The sequence below is a fragment of the Rhinoderma darwinii genome, chromosome 1, assembly GCF_050947455.1.
Source record: "Rhinoderma darwinii isolate aRhiDar2 chromosome 1, aRhiDar2.hap1, whole genome shotgun sequence".
Lineage (NCBI taxonomy): Eukaryota > Metazoa > Chordata > Amphibia > Anura > Rhinodermatidae > Rhinoderma > Rhinoderma darwinii.
The window spans coordinates 368,299,027-368,318,526 of NC_134687.1; positions in this window are offsets into that span (position 1 = coordinate 368,299,027).

A 19,500-nucleotide genomic window follows, 5' to 3' on the forward strand; every position below is an offset into this window, starting at 1 on the left:
GGGTTTTCTCCTTTTGAACTTGTATACGGCAGACAACCCCGTGGTCTCCTGGACATAGCCAAGGAAACCTGGGAGCAAGAGTCCACACCTTATAGGAGTGTAATTGAGCATGTCACGTTGATGCAAGACCGAATCGCTGCGGTCATGCCGATAATTAAGGAACACTTGGAGCAAGCTCAGGATGCTCAGAGCAGGGTGTATAACCGAACTGCTAAAGTTAGAAATTTTAACTCTGGTGATCGAGTGTTGGTCTTAGTGCCAACCGTAGAAAGCTAATTTCTTGCTAGATGGCAAGGGCCGTATGAGATAATTGAAAAGGTGGGGGATGTAAATTATAAAGTTTACCAACCAGGTAAAAGGAAGACAGTGCAGTTATACCATGTAAACTTAATTAAGCTATGGAAAGAAAGAGAGACCCTCGTGGCAGTAAGTACCCCCTATAGTCTTAACCCAGATGTGTATGTGTCAGAATCCCTCGCAAAGCCACATAAACAGGAGACAAAAGAGTTTGTGCTGAGAAACACAGACGTGTTTTCAGAACTGCCAGGACATACTAGTATAATAAAACATGACATTGTGACCGAGCCTCAGGTTCGGGTCCACTTGAAACCCTACAGAGTCCCTGAAGCTCGTAGACAAGCCATATCTGAGGAGGTCAAGAAAATGCTAGACCTTGGGATTATTGAAGAGTCAAAAAGTGAATGGTCAAGTCCCATTGTATTGATTCCGAAACCAGATGGGCATTACGTTTCTGTAACGACTTCCGCAAGTTAAATGAGATGTCAACGTTTGACGCATACCCAATGCAAAGAGTTGACGAGTTAATAGAGAGACTGGGCCATTCAAGGTATTTTTCAACACTTGATTTAACCAAAGGCTATTGGCAAGTACCCCTCACGGAGGGCGCCAAAGAGAAAACTGCGTTCATCACCCCGGATGGTCTGTTTCAATATTTTTTTTTACCATTTGGGCTACATGGGGCTCCAGCAAGCTTTCAAAGGTTAATGGACATAGTCCTCAAACCCCATCGTCGGTATGCTTCGGCATATCTGGACGACATTATAATCTTTAGTGATGACTGGGAAAGCCACTTACCAAAAGTACAAGCAGTACTAAACTCCCTCAGAGCCGCGGGGTTAACAGCAAAGCCAAAGAAATGTTCCTTAGGCTTGGAGGAAGCACGGTATCTGGGGTACATAATTGGGAGAGGGGTGATAAAGCCACAGGTCAACAAAGTCGAGGCTATCCAAAACTGGCCCCAGCCCTCAACCAAAAAGCAGGTCAGAGCTTTTCTAGGAATTGTAGGTTATTACCGCAGGTTCATTCCAAACTTTGCCAGCACAGCAGCGCCCCTGACATATCTTACCAAGGGAAGTAAGTCTGTCATGGTCAAGTGGGACACGAAGGCTGAAAGCGCCTTTCAAGAGTTGAAACTGGCCCTGTGTAACCAACCAGTCTTAGTCACTCCTGACTTCAAAAAGGAGTTTGTTGTCCAAACTGATGCTTCTGATGTGGGGCTCGGAGCAGTTCTGTCACAAGAGGTGGGTGGTGAGGAACATCCTGTGACCTATTTGAGCAGAAAACTTACCCCGGCTGAGAAAAACTATAGCATAGTTGAACGGGAGTGCTTGGCAATTAAGTGGGCACTTGAGTCCCTGAGATATTATTTATTGGGTCGTCGGTTTAGGTTGGTTACAGACCACTCTCCTCTTACGTGGATGTGTCAAGCTAAAGAGAGAAATTCAAGAGTTACACTGTGGTTTCTTACTTTGCAGAACTTCAAATATACTGGGGAACACAGAGATGGAAAACTGCAGGGCAATGCTGACGCTTTGTCTAGGACACACTGCCTTGTAGCTAAATGTGTCCGATCCCACGGGCTCGAACAGAGGAAGAGGGTATGTGAGACAGTGACAGGTAAAGTCATTGAGGGAAGGTACATTTCCCCTAGAATCCGGTCATATGTATCCTCGGCTCCAGGGAATGAGTATTTCTTGTTTGTAGGACAAGGCTGCTGCTCAATTAGCTGCACCTGCAGCCTGTGTATAAAAAGGTGCAGACACAGTGTGTGTCAGTCTCACCCCTGACTCAGACCGGAGACTACCAAGTCTGGAGTAGCCTGTATTCTATGTGAGTAAAGACCTGTGTTACTTTGTGTCCAGTGCCTGGTAGGAAGGCACTTGGTATAGTTAGATAATATCTTGTTTAGTTAGTGCTCAGACGCGCAGGATTTATTTTGTATTTTGCCTTGTTGTACAAGAGGCTGTTTCTTTGACAAGAATAAAACACAGGCAAAGCCCTGTTATGAACTTTAATGCACGGTGTCCCTGTCTCTGGCTACTAAGAACCCGCTGTACCAACCTCTCCTGATGCTAAACCCTCACAATATATATATATATATATATATTTATATATATATAACAAAAAGACAAGAGCATGGAAGTAGCACTCACGAAAAAAAAGTGAAGTTTATTCACCCAACAAATGCAACGTTTCACTTCCTCAATGGAAGCATTTTCAAGCATACAGTGATAGTATCACACAAGTATAAATACAGAGAACAGTTAAAAAAACAAGAATTTGTGATTAATAGCAATTTATACAAAACATATAAAAATCGCACAATGTAACAATGTGACCATGTACCAAAAAACATGTGATTTAAGAGTCTCATCTGGACATATAATAATAAAAATTACAAATGTGTACTATCTACCATATCCATGTAAACACGTATGTTCTGTAGATTAGGTGTCATTAGTGATTAAATAATAAAACATAAAAACAGCTGACACTCACCACACTTAGTTGAATGCAAACCTCATGGACTGAATGACTCATGTGCTAATTACTTGAATCTGGGCGTTTCACACGCCGGACAGCACATGCCCACATCCTAGCTTTCTATTGGGTAAGGCCATTCTCGTGTTCCAAGGTTGCCATGACAAAATACAACAACATGGTGTCAAAATCCACCATCTTTATTAACCCCTTCGCGCCATTTCACGTACAGTTACGTGATGGGAGATGGCCTTTTCGCGCATCTCCACGTAACTGTACGTGATGGAGATGAAGCTGGCTCAGGAGCTGAGCCAGCGACATCACCGCCGGGTGACAGCTGTATGTTACAGCTGGCACCCTGAGGTATCGGCCAGGACCGGAGCTAGCCGCCGATCCGACCGATTAACCCCTCACATGCTGCGTTCAATAGAGATCGCAGCATGTGAGGAGTTTATAGCCACCGGCGCCCCAGCAACGTGATCGCTGGGTTGCCGTTGGCTGCAAAGGCGATCGGAGGGCTAATGCTTACCTCCCGATCAGCCTGTAACGGAATCCTCCTATGCCCCGTCGTCGGCGGGGCCCAGGAGGCTTCCGGTACCATCGGCAAGATGGCGCCGGCTCAGCTTCCGGCTCAGAAGCTGAGCCGGCGTCATCAGCAGTGGGTGTCCGCTGTATGTTACAGCGGACACCCCGATCTATCGGCAGGAACCGGAGCTAGCTCCGATTCCTGGCATTAACCCCTTCAATGCAGCGATTCAATGCAATCGCTGCATCAAAGTGGTTTGTATGCAATTGGCAGCCTTGCCATGCGATGGCAAGGCTGGCGACTGCTACTATGGCAACAGGATGCCTAACAATGGCTTCCTATCTGCCATTACGTTAGCCGATTAGGCCCCGCCCGGAGGCGGAGCCTGATCGGCTTGCTGTCAGTGAACAACTGACAGTTCTAATACATTGCACTACATAGGTAGTGCAATGTATTAGAACATCAAACAAACAGTTGGACCTTCAAGTCCCCTAGTGGGACCAAAGAAAAGTGTAAAAAAAAGTGTAAAAAAAGTAAAAATAAAAGTTGTAAAACATACAATAAAAGTTTCAAATAATAACACAAAACACAATCGCCCTTTTTCCTTTATCAAGTCATTTTATTATTGAAAAAAATAATAAAGCCATACATATTTGGTATCGCTGCGACCGTAACGACCTGAACTATAAAAATATTATGTTATTTATTCCGCACAGTGAACGCCGTAAAAAAACAAAACTAAAAAATACTGACATAATTGCTATTTTTTGGTCACTTTGTCTTCCAAAAATTTTAATAAAAAGTGATCAAAAAGTCGCATGTACCTAAAAATGGTACCTATAAAAACTATAACTCGTCTCGCTAAAAACAAGCCCTCATAGAGCACCGTCGACGAAAAATTAAAACCGTTATGGTTCTCACAACTTGGCGACAGAAAAAATCCATTCGCTTTACAAAAGTTATTTTATTGTGCAAAAAGTTGTAAAACATAAAAAGTGCTATAAATTAGGTATCACCGGAATCGGACTGACCTGCAGAATAAAAGTAACATGTAATTTATAATGCGTGGTGAACGCTGTATAAAAAAAACTAAAAAAATATGCCAGAATTGCTGTTTTTTGGTCACCTTGCCTCCCAAAAAAAAAAGGATAACAGGTGATCAAAATGTCGCATGTACCCCAAAATGGTACCAATAAAAACTACAGCCCGTCCCGCAACAAACCAGCCGTCATACCACTACGTCTATGAAAAAATAAAATTAGTCAAGGCACCAATAAATCAGGAAAGAAAAATATGTAGTTGTGCCGGCTCGAGGGGAACATTTCTTCTGTTTCAAGTGGCGAATTATCAAGGCCCCTAAAATTAGGGAACCAGGAAGGGGTGGGCCCAAACATATCTGCTGGAAGTGAGGGCGCCCGTATTATACTTGGACAACACTTTCCCAGCAAAATTCCCCAAACTTCAAAGGTGCCGAGTGTGGACCAAAAGGGGAATAAGTAAAGACCATTTATTAGTGCGACACCGGCCTGTGCAGAAAGGATTGTGTCACAGCATAACACACATCTATGGATTATTTTATTGTTTTTTTTTACCCCACTATACCACCTGACTATGCCCCTTATATACTCCGCCCGCCTTACATGTGCCCCGACCAGTGGCGGACACAGACTGCAAAAGGCCCCTGTGCAGATAATGTGCCAGGGCCCCCCCCCCCCCCACCCCGCAAACTTCTCATGGCCGACGGTCCGCTTTCAGCTGCATCGCTGGGTCTCCTAAGTGACCCAACAATGCAGCACTAGCAGCCGGGGCGTCACTAAGGCTGGGTTCACACACACACTATTTACGGACGTAATTTGGGCGTTTTAGCATTGAATTACATCCGAAAATGCGGCTCAAAAGCGTCGGAAAACATCTGCCCATTCATTTGAATGGGTCTTACGATGTTCTGTGCCGATGGTCATTTTTTTTTACGCGCCGCTGTCGAAAGGCGGCGCGTAAAAAACTGCCTGTCACTTCTTCAGATGTAAATGGAGCCGTTTTCCATGGACTCCATGGAAAACCAGCTTCAATTACTTCCGTAGTGGACGCAGCAAAAGACGCCTGCACATGCCATTACGGCTGAAATTACGGTGCTGTTTTCTCCTGAAAACAGCACAGTAATTTCAGCCGTAACAGACGCTGCCGTGTGAACATACCCTCAGGGCTTAAAATGTCCGGGAAATAGCCCCAATACATATGTGTCCGCCCCAAAAAAAAATGTGTGTATAGGAGACAGCATAGCATATCTATAGCACTACGACCCTATAAACTATGGATAGGATTAGATACAGTGGCTGAGCAGACAGTATCACACATGATAGGATTAGATACAGTGGCTCAGAAGGCAGTATCACACATGATAGGATTAGATACACAGCTCAGCAGACAGTATCACACATGATAGGATTAGATACAGTGGCCCAGCAGACAGTATCACACATGATAGGATTAGATACAGTGGCTCAGCAGACAGTACCACACATGATAGGATTAGATACAGTGGCTCAGCAGACAGTACCACACATGATAGGATTAGATACAGTGGCTCAGCAGACAGTATCACACATGATAGGATTAGATACAGTGGCTCAGCAGACAGTACCACACATTATAGGATTAGATACAGTGGCTCAGCAGACAGTATCACACATGATAGGATTAGATACAGTGGCTCAGCAGACAGTATCACACATGATCGGATTAGATATAGGGCCCAGCACAGTATCATACATGATTGGATTAGATACACAGCTCAGCAGACTGTATCACACATGATAGGATTAGATACAGGGCCCAGCTCGCTGACATTGCGGCTCCAGCGCTGGACCCAGGAAAGGTAAGAATAATAATTTTGCTTCTTTATGTGTTACTGATTATTTTTGTGTGTTTGTGTTTTTTTTACAGGTTCGGTTGTTGGACTTCGGATACGAGGACTTCAATGACGGCGTTTTTTTTATTCTCAATAAAATGGTTAATGAGGGTTGTGTTTTTATTTCAATAAAAAAAATTTCTATGTGCTTGTATCTTTTTAAACTTTATTATCACCGCCTTAGTAATGGCCGCTGGCTGATTGACAACCTCCATTACTAAGGCGAGGCTTAATGTTAGCCGGTGCAGAGTCTACACTAACCCCCATTATTACCCCGGTACCCACCGCCACCAGGGGTACTGGGAAGAGCCGGGTACAAACCAGTACCCGACCAGCTGTAGTGACGGGCAGGCACCGGGGTGGCCGCAGGCTGGTAGTATTAGGCTGGGGAAGGCCAAAAACAGTGGCCCTTCCCACCCTTGTAATGCTGCCTGCTGCTGCTGTGTTGTATCTGGCTGGTTATGAAAATTGGGGGGGACCCGACATCGTTCTTTCCAATTATTTTTTAAATGACGTGGCGTCCCCCCCATTTTCATAACCAGCCAGATACAATAAAGCAGCAGCAGCCTAGCATCACCAGGGTAGGAAGGGCCACTGTATCTGGCCTTTCCCCTCCTGATAATACCAGCCTGCGGCCACCCCAGTGGCCGACCATCACTACAGATGGTCAGGTACTGGATCGTACCCGGCTCTTCCCAGCACCCCTGGTGGCGGTGGGTACCGGGGTAATAAAGGGGGTTAGTGTTAGCCTCTGCACCGGCTAACACTAAGCCCTGCCTTAGCAATGGATGCTGTCAATCAGCCGGCGGCCATTACTAAGGCGGTAGTAATATAGTTTAAAAAAAACCACAAAGACATAGAAAAAATATTTTATTGAAATAAAAAAAAAAAACACAACCCTCATTAACCATTTTATTAATAAAAAAAAAAGCTGTCATCGAAGTAGTCCTGGAATCCGCCGTAGTCCAACGACCGAACCTGTAAGAAAACACACAAAAAATGATTAGTAACACATGTGTTAGGGTATGTGCACACACACTAATTACGTCCGGAATTGACGGACGTATTTCGGCCGCAAGTACCGGACCGAACACACTGCAGGGAGCCGGGCTCCTAGCATCATAGTTATGTACGATGCTAGGAGTCCCTGCCTCGCTGCCGGACAACTGTCCGGTACTGAAAACATGATTACAGTACAGGACAGTTGTCCCACAGCGAGGCAGGGACTCCTAGCGTCGTACATAAGTACGACGCTAGGAGCCCGGCTCCCTGCAGTGTGTTCGGTCCGGTACTTGCGGCCGAAATACATCCGTCACTTACGGACGTAATTAGTGTCTGTGCACATACCCTAAGGCTTAGATACAGGGCCCATGTGTGATACTGTCTGTGGGACCCTGTATCTAAGCCTACCACAAGGTAGGCTTAGATACAGGGTCCAGCAGACAGTAATCTTATACAGTATAAGATTACTGTGTGCTGGGGCCCTGTATCTAAACCTACAGTGTGGTAGGCTTAGATACAGGGCCCAGCAGACAGGATCACGCATGGGCCATGTATCTAAGCCTACCATGTGATTGGCTTAGATACAGGGCCCAGCAGACAGCATCACACAATCTGTGATCCTGTCTCATGGGCCCCCTAAGCCTGCTACATCGTAGGCTTAGGGGTTGTGCAGTCCCTAAACATTGATGGCCTATCCTCAGGATAGGCCATCAATAGCTGATGTGTCGCCCGGGACCCGCAAATCAGCTGTTTTGAAGTGGCCGCAGCACTCGTACGAGAGCTGCTTCCCCTTCATTTCACTACTCGCCCACACTGTGAATCGCCGAAACCGATTCACAGTGTGACCGGAATGAAGTGACAGGAATGAAGGGGAGCAGCTCTCGTACGAGTGCTGCGGCCCCTTCAAAACAGCTGATTGGCGGGTCCCAGGAGTCGGACCCCGCCAGTCAGGGCTATCTTACCTTCCTCTTCGGCCGCGGCGGGAGTTCTGTCGTCTCGATGCTGTGCGCGGCGCATAGCGCTGTGACGTCATGTGCTGCGCACAGCGCCTGACGTCAGGACCTCCGCTGCGATCCGGAACCAGGAAGGTAAGTAAAGTATGTTACTATAGTAACAGGGGCCCGCGGCCCGAGTTACTATAGTAACTTTTTATTGATGTGGTGCGGGGGGCCGTGGGCCCCCCTGGCTTCGGGGCCCGGTCGCAATTGCGACCGCTGCGACCCCTATAGCTACGCCAGTGGTCCACGGGCCTCTGTCTCAGTCCTCAGCATCGCGCAGCTGAGAACTGAGTCGGCCAGCAGAGGAACGGGCCCCCTTCCCACGCGGGGCCCTTGTGCAGCTGCACCGGCTGCACATGCGGTATGTCCGCCCCTGGCCCCGACATTATAAACGGAAACACCAGTAAGACTCAAAACAAAACTACTACAAGCAAAATCCACGCTCCAAAAGCCAAATGGCGCTACCTCCCTTCTGAGCCCTACAGTGTGCCCAAACAGCAGTTTACTTCCACATATATGGCATCGCCATACCCGGGAGAACCCTTTTAACAATTTTTGGGGTGTGTGTCTCCAGTGGCACAAGCTGGGCGCCACATATTGGCATATCTATTGAAAAACCATTTTCACTCTGCAATATCGAGTGCACACCAATTTCTGCCAATCACCTGTGGGGTTAATATGCTCACTACAGCCCTAGGTGAATACCTTGAGGGGTGTAGTTTCCAAAATGGGGTCACTTCTGGGGGGTTTCCACTGTTTTGGTCCCACAGGGACTTTGCAAATGCGACATAGCGCCCAGAAACCAATCCAGCAAAATCTGTACTCCAAAAGCCAAATGGCGCTCCTTCCCTTCTGAGCCCTACTCTGTGCCCAAACAGCAGTTTATGACCACATATGTGGTATTGCCGTACACAGGAGAAGTTGCTTTACAAGTGTTGGGGTGCTTTTTTTCATTTATTTGTTGAGAATATGAAACATTTTCAGCTAAAACTACGTCTTATTGAAGAAAAAGGATTTTTTTTATTTTCACTGCCCAATTCTAATAAAATCTATGAAACACCTGTGGGGTCAAAATGCTCACTACACCCCTAGATGAATTCCTCAAGGGGTGTAGTTTCGTGAATCGAGTCACTTTTGGGGAGTTTCCACTGTACTGGTACCTTAGGAGCTTTGCAAAAGTGACATGGTGTCAAGAAACCAATCCAGCAAAATCTGTGCTCCAAAAGCCAAATGGCACTCCTTCTCTTCTGATCCTTGCCGTATGCCCAAACAGCCGTTTATGACCACAAATTGGGTATTGCCGTACTCCAGAGAAGTTGCTTTACAAATGTTGGGGTTATTTTATTCCTTTATTTGTTGAGAAAATGAAAAATTTTGAGCTAAAGCTACGTCTTATTGGAAAAAAATGTTTTTTTTTTATCTTCACTGCCCAATTCTAATAAAATCTATGAAACCCCTGTGGGTTCAAAATGCTCACTACACCCCTAGATGGATTCTTCAAGGGGTGTAGTTTCCTAAATGGAGTCACTTTTTTGGTGTTTTCACTGTTTTGGTCCCTTAGGGGCTTTGCAAATGTGACGTGGTCTCCGCAAACCATTCCTGCTAAATTTGATCTCCAAAAGACAAATGGCACTCTTTCCCTTCTAAGCTCCGCCGTGTGTCCAAACAGCCGTTTATGACCACATGCGGGGTATTGTTTTACTCGGGAGAAATTGCTTTACAAAAGTAGTGGTGCATTTTCTCCTTTTAGTCCTTGTGGAAATTAGAAAAAATTAGCTAAACCTACATTTTCTTTGAAAGAATGTAGATTTTCATTTTCACGGCCTACTTCCAATAATTTCTGCAATAAACCTGCGGGGTCAAAATGCTAACTATACCCCTAGATAATTTCCTCAAGGGGTGTAGTTTCCAAAATGGGGTCACTTTTGGGGGATTTCCACTGTTTTGGCGCCGCAAGAGCCTTTCAGACCCGACATGGTGCCTAAAATATTTTCTAATAAAAAGGAGGCCCCAAAATCCTCTAGGTGCTCCTTTGTTTCTGAGGCCGGTGCTTCAGTCAATAAGTGCACTAGGGCCACATGTGGGGTATTTCTAAAAACTGCAGAATCTGGGCAATAGATATTGAGTTGCATTTCTCTGGTAAAACTTTCTGTGTTACAAAAAAAATAGATGAAAAATGAATTTCTGCAAAAAAAAAAAGAAATTTGAACATTTCACATCTACTTTGCCTTAATTCCTGTGAAACATCTAAAGGGTTAATAAACTTTTTAAATGCTGTTTTGAATACTTTGAGGGGTGAAGTTTTTAAAATGGGGTGACTTATCGAGGGTTTCTAATATATAAGGCCTTAAAATCCACTTCACAACTGAACTGGGCCCTGTAAAAATAGCCTTTTGACATTTTCTTGAAAATGTGAGAAATTGCTGCTAAAGTTCTAAGCCTTGTGAGGTCATAGAAAAATAAAAGGATGTTCAAAAAACGATGCCAATCTAAAGTAGACATATGGGTGATGTTAATTAGCAACAATTTTGTGTGGTATTACTATCTGTCTTACAAGCCGATACATATAAATTTAGAAAAATGCTAATTTTTGCAATTTTTCGCTAAATTTTGATGTTTTTCACAATTAAATACTTAATGTATCGAGCAAATTTTGCCAGTAACATAAAGTCCAATGTGTCACGAGAAAACAATCTCAGAATCGCTTGGATAGGTAAAAGCATTCCGGAGTTATTACCACATAAAGTGACACATGTCAGATTTGAAAAAATAGGCTGTGTCCTTAAGGCCAAAACAGGCTCAGTCCTTAAGGGGTTAAGGGCAAAATGCCAGTATACATTAATCTATATGGATTACGTCATATAGGGACAGTATCTGAATCAGGGGTAGTGTGCTCCGCCAACGGAATACATGTACATGTTAAGATCCATATTAGATCCCAGAGGTCAAAAGCTGCATTAAAAGCATTGTGTCCCTGTAGACAAAAGATTCCCCCACAAATAAACCTGCGGGGAGACTGAAGTCTCAATCCTCACTCAACCAATATGCTGATATATAATCAACAAAACAGGTATATGGTGGAGATCATTCCGGGATCTCTAGCTAAGCAGCAGAACCTGTACCATAAAAAGGCAGAGCAAACCCTGTGTGCAGAACACACATCACCGACTCAAAAGGGCCAAGGGATCCCAAATTATCCCAGCTGACATAAAAATTATTTCGGTATATGTAAACTTATTGAAGTTGTACCCAGTCAAAGCAGCCTTATACGTAGAATACACAAAAAATATAAAAATACTTCAATATTTTATTTGATAGCAATCATAAAGACAGAAAAATTATTGTCCATGAGGATTCAGTCCTTCTGGGTTCAGTTGGTGAGTGTCCATGTAAATCATAAATTAGACATCGTTCTACCAAGAGAACGAAGATAAAATATGTTAAGAAATATACATCTGTTACAATATAGTTATTGTTCCCCACAAATTATATATATTTATTTGCATTGTGCAGAGAGAAATAAGTATTTGATCCCCTACCAACCATTAAGAGTTCAGCCTCCTCCAGACCAGTTACACGCTCCAAATCAACTTGGTGCCTGCATTAAAGACAGCTGTCTTAAATGGTCACCTGTATAAAAGACTCCTGTCCACAGACTCAATTAATCAGTCTGACTCCAACCTCTACAACATGGGCAAGACCAAAGAGCTTTCTAAGGATGTCAGGGACAAGATCATAGATCTGCACAAGGCTGGAATGGGCTACAAAACCATAAGTAAGACGCTGAGAAGGAGACAACTGTTTGTGCAATAGTAAGAAAATGGAAGACATACAAAATGACTGTCAATCGACATCGATCTGGGGCTCCATGCAAAATCTCACCTCGTGGGGTATTCTTGATCCTGAGGAAGGTGAGAGCTCAGCCGAAAACTACACGGGGGGAACTTGTTAATGATCTCAAGGCAGCTGGGACCACAGTCACCAAGAAAACCATTGGTAACACATTACGCCATAATGGATTAAAATCCTGCAGTGCCCGCAAGGTCCCCCTGCTCAAGAAGGCACATGTACAGGCCCGTCTGAAGTTTGCAAATGAACATCTGGATGATTCTGAGAGTGATTGGGAGAAGGTGCTGTGGTCAGATGAGACTAAAATTGAGCTCTTTGGCATTAACTCTACTCGCCGTGTTTGGAGGAAGAGAAATGCTGCCTATGACCCAAAGAACACCGTCCCTACTGTCAAGCATGGAGGTGGAAACATTATGTTTTTGGGGTGTTTCTCTGCTAAGGGCACAGGACTACTTCACCGCATCAATGGGAGAATGGATGAAGCCATGTACCGTCAAATCCTGAGTGACAACCTCCTTCCCTTTCTCTGTGCACAATGCAAATAAATATATATAATTTTGACAATGTGATTTTCTCTTTTTTTTTTTTTATATAATCTATCTCTCACTGGTAAAATTAACCTATCCTAAAAATTCTAGACTGTTCATGTCTTTGACAGTGGGCAAACTTACAAAATCAGCAAGGGATCAAATACTTATTTCCTTCACTGTATATGACAGATAAAAATCAAAAATATGACAACTGAGATCATCATTTAAATATATTTAGAGGGTAGTCAACATTAAGCCCACCTGGATGTAGTGAATTTAATTTATGAATCCAGAAGACTTCTCGTTTTTTTAGGATCAATTCCCTATTTCCCCCCTGTTTCAAAGGAGGGACCCTGTCAAGTATGGTAAACCTGAGTTGACGTACTGTATGTCCCATCTCCACGAAGTGTCGTGGTATAGGGAATTCGACTTTTCCAGTGCGTATACTGGATTTATGATTATTTAACCTTAATCTACACTCTGTTGTGGTTTCCCCCACATAGATAAGGTTACACGGGCACTGTAGCACATATATAACGAAGTCACTCCTACAAGTATAGTATGATCTAATGTTATATGTTTTCCCCGTAGTGGGATGTGTAAAGACATTGCCTTTAACCCCTTCCCGCTCCTGGACGTACTATTAGGTCATGGCAGCTGTATCGTTCGCGCTCCATGACCTAATAGTACGTCTCGGGAGTAACGGCCGTTTCGGCCGTCCTCCCGACACATACAGGAGCTGTGACAGCTGCTGTCTTGTTCAGCAGCTGTCACAGCTCCTACAGCGGGGACCGATCGCTGTGTCCCCGCTGATTAACCCCTTAAAAGCCGCGTTCTATAGAGATCGCGGCTTTTTAGGGGTTAAGCTGCCATCGCCGGCCTGCTACGCGATAGCGGCCGGCGATGGTGACTATGGCAACCGGACACCAAACAATGGCGTCCGGCTATGCCATAGACGGAAGCCTAGTGGGTCCTGACAACGTCAGGACCCACTATGCTTGCTGTCAGTGAGTAGCTGACAGCTCTAATACACTGCACTACGCATGTAGTGCAGTGTATTAGAATTTGCGATCAGGGCCTCCTGCCCTCAAGTCCCCTAGTGGGACAAAGTAATACAGTAAAAAAAAAGTTACAAAAAGATGTGTAAAAATAAGAAAATAAAAGTTTTAAAGGTATTAAAAGTAAAAATCCCCCTTTATCCCTTATCAGTCATTTATTATTAATAAAAATATATAAACAAACAAATAAACTATACATAATTGGTATCGCCGCGTCCGTAACGGCCTGAACTACAAAATTATTTCATTATTTATCCCGCACGGTGAACGCCGTAAAAGAAAATAATAATAAACCGAACCACAATCACAATTGTTTGGTCACTTCACCGCTCAAAAAATTGAATAAAAAGAGATCAAAAAGTCGCATGTACCGAAAAATGGTACTGATCGAAACTACAGTTCGTTACGCAAAAAATAAGTCCTCGCACGGCTTTATTGATTGCAAAATAAAAACGTTATGGCTCTTAGAATAAGGTAACACAAAAAGTGAATGATTGTTTACAAAACGTATTTTATTGTGCAAACGCCATAAGACATAAAAAAAAACTATAAACATGTCAAAGATATTTTAATTATCTTTATATGTGTGAACATATATTGCTTTAAATGGACAGTTGAGTTGTCACTAAAGCTCAAAAACCTGCTGAAACAAGAGCCTACATGGGGGGATGGCTATTCTATTTCAAGTCGTTTAGTTTATGGCTTTGCATTTCAGCTGTTACAAAGGCAACGTGGGAAAACGTGCTGACATTGTATTTCTTATGGCTAAAGATATATGTGGAGTTTTGGGATATTACCATATTTAGAATGCTCATGCTTTGCAAGTACGAGGTTACCACCTACTCTCATTCTCTTATAAATAAAGATGGATCTGCCCCCTGTGGGCAGAGACTGTTTGAACACTGACGCTGCGTGTCATGGTCTCTCTCCAGCCGGCCGGCCTCTCTCAGTTCCACCATTGAGAGAGCATTCATTAATTTGGAGCTCATAGACAAATGCAGATAATGTCCAACGTTAATGGACAATGTAAATTCTGCAGCGACATTACTTGGGGGCTCTTGTCCGGGATTCTCAACACAGATCGAAGGCGACAATCGAAGGTGGATGACGGCTAAGATAACGGAGAACTGCACAAAAAAACCGGTGAGTAAGAAATGTTATTCTTACTGTGCACTTCTCTCTTGTTTTAGCTGCCGTCCAGGTATTGTCTCTTTTGACTATTTGGGAACCATGAATACCATTTGTCTATGAGTTGTATGTATGAATTATAGGAATAGGTGTGTGAGTAGAAATGAATCTTTGAGTGTATCTGTGAGAGGCTGAGATAAGGGAGCGTTTGTTTTCTGATCCCAAAACATACAGAAACAACCAAATACCGAGATAACACTAAACGGCCTGTCCGAAGTGTTCCCTCCGGCCCCTGGGTTTAGTATGTATTAAGATCAGGTTGCAAATTGATCCTTGCAGAAGTGACGGGTAACCATCCCCGCCCAAGTGATTGTTAGGACTTTCGCGTATCCAGACTGTGACCCATAGGAGGCGCACCTGGCCGGAAGTAAGAGTATGTATGTGGGCTAATCCTCGGATGCCCGAACTGAATGAGTTGCTGATTATTAAGTAACATCTCTGTAACTAGAAAGTTTATGGAATATCCATGGGCGCCTGAGACAGTGAGTTATAAATCACACCCATCCCTTTAAATACAACATAAAGTAGGTTAACGTACACTGCACCGAGGGACTTGCAATAATTGTGATCTTGTTGACAATAGTTCTGATTTGGCTGCTGTTTAGGAGACCGGATCAGAGACGTGGTTGCCCAACGACAGTCTAAAACATTTAGCAGAGCGCGTGGGGGGGGGTAAACTCCATGACAGTCTAGAATATTTAGCAGAGCGCGTGAGGGGGAAACCACCATGACAGACTAGAAATAGGCCCAGGATTTAGCAGAGTGCTTTGAGGAGCCCTACGGACAGACTAAACACAGGAGTTAGCAGAGGGCCTAGGGAATTCTCATTGACAGACTAAGAAAGCCGAAAGTCTAGCAGAGGGCATGGGGACTTCTGATCCAAAGTATGCCCAAGGTAAAGTGCTGGCCAGCCGGGAATTGGGGCATAACACCCAAGGTACAGGGTGTGGAAAAACAGCAGCAGATATTGTTAGGAAACTAAGTGGGAAAAGGTTTCGTTTAGAACCTAGAGAAAATAACGTAGAAATCGAGAATGTCCAAGCAGGTAGTTTTCAGCTATACTGGATGGGATGGTTTCTTGAGAGATGATGGGCCCTGGATTAATAGACAGAGTTGCAGAGAACAGATAGAAGTGATTGAATGCACCAGAAATAGGGAAAAAAAATAAAAAACACAAGGAAACAAAGTTGTCAGTAAGAATTAACCAGCGTCTAATTCTATAGATAGAGACATTCCAGTAGAAAATAATGTGCCAACATATAACTCTTCTATGTACAGCTTTATAAACCAAAGGTTTACAGAAACAAGAGATTTCCAGGGGTGACAGGCGATCAGTTATTAGCCATACATAGAGAGAAAGGCGTCATCTGAGTTCATAAAGGAATCAATTAACTCTTCACTTCCTAAAAAGGGAACATTGGGTGAAATGTTCAGGGATTATTCATAGAGAGATAGACGTGGATTAGGAATTGGCTAGAAATAGAGTTAAAGCCAATAGGATCATTTTAAGTGTAATGACCACGGATTGTAGAAGGAGATTGATAAAGTGAAGATTCTTATGTATTTCTATCCAGATCTGGTTGTTGGAATATTCTGTATATCATCTGTCCTAAATTGTCACTAATGAAATTCCTCTCGTTATAGGAGTTTTCCAAGACATTTTAAACTTTACTGTAAATCTTTTTCCTTTTTGGTTTATTTAACAGTCATTTTAATAATTGCATGGAATGTCTAACAAGATTTATTGTTAATCTATAGTAACCGTGTTAGACTAATAGAACTAATGATAAGAGAATAACGTGTTACTTACAAGAGCATGCCTCAGATATCCATTGTGGGGAAAAAAAAAAAACATGTGAAGAGGTTTTGTCATTGACTGACAGGAGCACATGGTGACATTTTGACGTTGTAGCTAATAAGTTTTAGCTAGTAAGGGGTTAATGCTACATTCTCTGTTATCTGTAGTTTAGCTGTGTCTACAGAAAGTGCACATATAGTGCAAAATAAGAACTGTAACTTAAAGATTAAAGAAAGAAAAAAAAAAGCCTAATGAAATCACAGGATTGAGTATTATATGTTTTATGTTTATATGTTATATGTTACGTTATATGTGTTTTATGTGTCGACCACAATGAAAAAAAGGTGACTCTCATATTTAAATTTAATATGATGCCCATTACTAAATGAAGATTATAGTCCATAAGATGAATAATCCAAGAATAGGAGTTTATACACAGTCACTCTAGTTATATACTTGTTTTACATAAGGTCACACACAAAAGGTATATAATGTGTGAGATTGGATTCTCAGCACTGAGTGTCTGGGAACAGCTGGTATTGTGAGTGACTGGTGTGTGCGCTGAACTATTTTTAAAGGGAAATGGTGTCTTTGAAATCACCACATGAGAAGTGATTCAAAGAAGAAAGATTTTTATATGTCATTATTACATTTTAGTTTATGATTATTTGATATTAAAGGTTTCTATTGGCATATGATGACGCATATAGTGCACAATATGTTTCATCATTTGTGTTAATAGATTGGTTTATTTAATAATTGACATATACTAATTAAGGAAACAAATATTTTGCTATTTTGCAAAGCTCTATTATTTAATTATAAGAGTATCCTTTCTGTTGAATGATGGTATATACATTACATATGCACATGACACACACACACACACACACACACACACACACACACACAGTAACATGTTGGGAATATATTTTATGAAATGAAAATGTAAATAAGATGACAGCATTCACAGGAGCTGTTGTCACGTTTATGGTGTCAGATTCCTGTCCAGTCAATCTTATAGTTTCTGACATCCTTGCAGCAATTCAGGTTGTCATCCAATATAAGGCTGATGGACAGATTGAAGTTACTGATGATATGCTAAATTTTATTTGTGCTGCACTCTATGAGAGATTGCACTAGGAGGAAGACCTCACACCTCAGGAAATATTGAGGGCGGTCCTGTCCTCCTTCTGGGCGCAGGGTAAACAGATGTAGGTCACATGCCTGTGGCCCCTGTAACTGTTAAAATGATTGCAAACAGCCCCAAACCTCACTTGAAGCCGTGCCCTCCGAGCCTCCCGCAGTTGAAAAGTATTGATAACCAGATAAGACAGTATTTGGAGGCCGGGGTACTGAAGAAATGTGTATGTTCTTATAATAAGCCCCTCTCCCAACTTTGTACCTTCCGTCTTGTATCTGTGTAATAGCAGCAGCTGCTCTTCTCAAAGACAAGACAACAGACATAGTGCTAAGATTAGCCTCTAGTTCTCAGGGTGCCCCGTGCTGTTAGTGAGATTCTCCATCAAGCACACACTAAGCACATGTCTACTAAGTATAAGACCAGTCTCATCACCCCATATAAAACTAACCATACATTGATGTACAGTGTACAGTGTTAAACCCTACTACATTGCTTCCGCAGGGTTCAACAAAGGAGGAAGAGACGGATATATGGTCAATGGGGGACTTGAGAGGGAATGGGATAAGTCGCAGGAAATAGTAGACAGTGAATTTCCAGCCTGGTGGGAAGTTGATTTCTCAGCACATTTGATTCCCTAGTACCCAGATCATCAACATAATTGTCTTGAATGCCAATAGAGATAAAAACATTAAAACATTTAACAAAGGATCCAATATCTAATCCAGCTTTTGAGTTTCTTTTGTAGATGGTTCCAGGTACCACCATGAAGGAGGCTACAAGACTGGGTATATACTGTCACTACCGAAACAGAGGTAATAAAGTAACAACCACTCCCATCCTCCATGTCAGCACAGGAGGTGGAGGTGAAGGTACTCGCTGAGGTGTGTAGACTGACTGAAGGTAAAACCGCAAACATATATACTGACTCTAGATATGCTTTTGGTATTGCACATGATTATGGCCTAATCTGGAGGAGCAGAGATTTTGCTGGATCCACGGGTAAACCCATAATGTTGAGAGTGAGAGAACTGTTTGAGGCTCTGACACTGCCAAAGCAGGTAAATATACGTTTAAGTGCAAGCTCTTACTAAAATGCAAGCTACCCCCGAAGCAAGGGGAAATAGACTAGTAGACAAGGCTGCAAAAGCTGCGGCTCTCATGTCCCTCATAGAGGAGGACGTAGTATTCTTGACCAGCATAGTATCTGGTCCCATAGACATGATAATATTAAGTAGACTACAAAGTCAAGCCATATAAGAGGAAAAAGGACATTGGCAGACAAAAGGTGCCAGTGAAGGGGAGGATGGAATATGGAAGGTGGGTAACAGGATGTGCCTACCCAGAGTCCTCTTCCCCATGATAACCCAACTAATGCACGGACCAACGCAGGTGTCAAGAGAAGGAATGAGTGCAATGGTGACCAAATGGTGGGTACCCCCGAGGTTTCAGCAAGTGCTGTTGCCAGATTTGTCCAGAGGTGCATGATATGTGTCCGCCATAACATAGGCAAAACTGTGCGGGTTGCAAAAAGGCATGTGGTAAATGCAGAGTACCCATATCAGCGATTGCAGATTGACTCAGTTACCAAAGGTGGGACAGTATGAACATGTACCGGTCCGTGTAGATCTGTTCTCTGGGTGGCCTGAGGCGTGGCCAGTAACGTGGGCCACAGCAAAAGTAAAAGATGGCTCTCAGAAGTGGTATGTAGGTATGGGGTC